Here is a 3,459-nt window from a genome sequence, read left to right on the forward strand (position 1 = left end):
TGGTATAAATATCGTATGTCCGATGCATGGTGAATATTGTCCGATCCATGTTGAATTCTGACTTATTTCGAAAAAATCGGTTTTTAATGATATTTTCTCAATAAATAGGGCACGAATGTGTCAAAAATTTATAATTTAACCACGTACTACATGTTAAGTTCCATTTTGATAATATTCGGTCGGTAGCGATATCGCTAGAACTTGTTGAAGTGCAAGGGTGTCCGATGCATGGTGAATTCATCCTATATATGTTCTGAGTCTTCTCTCCATTTTTACAAATGGTTCTTTGAGTTAAATTGCACACAAATAACGTTTAAAAATCATGGAGCGATGACCCAGAGCAGAGACGTATAACAGAAGAACCGCTGACTCATTTTTGCGCCATATTATCTTCCTGTTTTCGCAGCGCCCCCACCAGGAGGCAAAGAAAGACTTCCTGTCATAACAGCTGTTGTGTTGTCTTCACAACCTTTGGGGTACATATTGCGAATATATTCTATATTTTATTATATATAGCCTGTATGTAAATAACTGTTCACATAAGGTGGATCTCTTAGATGTATTTTTCCAGCTATAACGAGAAATAAAATCAATACGTAGAATTTTTGATCATCAGATGTTGACACGCAAGTCAAGGTATCATCGATACAATCGTCTGAGATAAAATTTTGTCTTGTATAAAAGTTGCTCTCTTATAACATCATGATAATTGTAGACTCAGGCCCGTAAGAACCGATGAGCAAGGGGAAAATAATTTTGCCAGTTTACAGACACGTAGTTAAGTATCATTTTTGAAGGTGTGTGTGGGAGGATTGGTTTAGTTTTATTTGACAACATCTGAAAAATCTTGGACAAGCAAAAAAAAAAGGAAAATTGTCAGAACCCGAAAATTCTATTTCTTCGGGGTGGAGGGTGGGGGGCAGGTTTCAGTGGACATTTTCAACAGTGAAAGGTTGTGTAAAAGTGTATGTTTGGATAAGGGGAAGCCCCCCCCCCCCCTCGATACTACATGTTACATGTCAGAGTATATACGAAGCCTAAAAATTAGAAACTACAGTTATTTTAATGTGTCCCCTAAAAAAAAATATCAATTTTATCATTCTAAAAAAGTCAGACAATTTTTTTTTTCCTCAACCAAATGTTCTTATATAGGTTGGGTCCCAAAAACTGAAATTCCTTCCCATCTATGAGGCCTGAGAGTTTCTCAACATGAGACCTGATCATAGTCATCGGATGTATTATTTTATTATTGAATGGTTTTATGTAGTCTGTTATGTGATTGATTTTTTTGGTATATCTAAGAGTGAATAATCAGCATGTTAATTTTTTACATTATGTAAACATGTACTCATTAATCATTTTTATGAAAATGTGTTCTTCATATAATCTCCAGGTATGAAATCATGCACTTTCCTCAGCAACAGATACAGCTTGCCAGCAGTGGAAATACAGAATGCTCAGTTTAATGTATGATTTTTTCCTACCGCCATAAATTTAATAAGTGAGTGGCAATTTTCTTTCTTTAATGTCACAATGACTTTAAAAAATGTATCAACCTGCTACACGTAACTGTTAACATCTAGAATTTGCATCGGGATCGATGTCGAATGTTCCTTTGATTGAAGGTATGCTTTTTGCGAGGGGATGCTCCGCCTTGCGGTGCCCTTTGTTTCAGGGGTGGTTGTTTTTTTTAAACTGCCTCTGTAGTTTTTCTTAATATACTTATACATATTTATAATAGACAATTGCCCTTACCCAGGATTTACAAGTATATCTCATGGTCAAATTCTTTTATTTATTGATTTTGCATTTTCACATTTTCAGATCTGATTAATTTTACAAGATACTGAAGTTTCCTGTTGTCTTTCAAAAGACCTTGACCTGCTTTATAAGGATGTTTTAAGTGTGATCTAGAATGAATAAGTAGTTTAGTAAGCTGCGAAGCTTAAATTGTATCATGTTGCTGCATCAAACATGGCGAAACTCGAAACGCCAATGAAACAAACATTAGCTTTTATCACACTACTGTTGCGTGGTTTTTCAACAATACTGCAAAGGTGAAATGATATCTTTAACTTTTAATGGTAAAATCTGAGCTATCTCTCACTCCAGGACGTTTGTAGAGGTTATTTATGACTTCTGGGAATTTAATGATAAATATTTTTCCACATATTTTCCCACTCCTTGGACTGTAAATTCTGAGTAAAGAAATGCATACATGTATATGTGATGTACATTTTAATTTCAATGTGATGCATATAAAATGGAATTTACTGCAAGGCCTAAATGTGTGACAATAAAACTAACTTAACTCAGCCGTTGCATATTATTGTCTTTTTTGAACACCTAGTTTTTCAAGTACATGTATATACATGTACATATACCGGGTATATAAATTTACCCCACCTCTGATGATTTTTCGATGAAATCCTTGCTTCTGATTGGTTGAAGTCTGTCACGTGAAGGGGGTGTATTACTTATACCTAGTCGCTTGAAAATCAGTACATGGTTGATGCGGAGTTATAGTTCTTTTGTAACACTTCAAACAACTCGAGTTCACGAGGTTTGCGGGTGTCTGTTGATAAGTAAAAAGTTAATCAACGTAAGTAACGAGATGGAACCTTTTTCTCACTTTACTAAAAGTCTTCGAAACTGTCAGTACGTTATGAAACACTCGCAAAACAACATTACGTAACACAACGTGACGTCATAATAGGCATTGTATGAGTGATGAAACATATAGCGGAGAAAAACAATTTTACAAACCACAGACCATAAACATTTCATCGGTGGGGTAAATTCGTTACATAGTTTTGTAGTGACAGGGTACGGGATGATACCTGGTTAGTAAATTTCATACCTGGCTCGGCTTCGCCTCGCCAGGTATGAAATTTACTAACCAGGTATCATCCCGTACCCTGTCACTACAAAACTATGTAACTAATAGTACAATGTTATGTGCATACAAGTACATTTTTGTACATGGTTACGTATTTAGATTTTAATAAAAGACAAAATAACTCTACATATTCACAGTGTCTCTTTCGACCTCTCTGTGATTTTTTTTCACATTCATCAGATTGAAACTGTAGAAAGCTTTGTTACATATGAATATACTTTGTAGTAAATATAGGGTTGTAACATTCTTAAGTCGTGTCAGCTTACAGGACTGATATACATGTAAATAAAGTACTCATTAGATTTTATTTTGGCCTAATAAATGTTATGAATGCTTGAATTGATTAATATCAATGTACACTGTATATACTGAAAATTTCAATTTATTTTATTTTAATTAGAATGTAGAACTAACAGAAGGTCAGTTTTCCTGTATATAAGTACCACATAATAAGAAGTGTAAGGTGTGCAATGCATAGAGGGCCCCTAAAACCATTAGTATTACTTAAGTTGCATACACCAAGTGCACTGAGAAAGGATTTTCCTGATCACCATCACTTA

Source organism: Saccostrea echinata, unplaced genomic scaffold (genome assembly GCF_033153115.1).
Source record: "Saccostrea echinata isolate AGI-Se365-2 ecotype Australia unplaced genomic scaffold, CSIRO_AGI_Sech_v1 ptg000044l, whole genome shotgun sequence".
Lineage (NCBI taxonomy): Eukaryota > Metazoa > Mollusca > Bivalvia > Ostreida > Ostreidae > Saccostrea > Saccostrea echinata.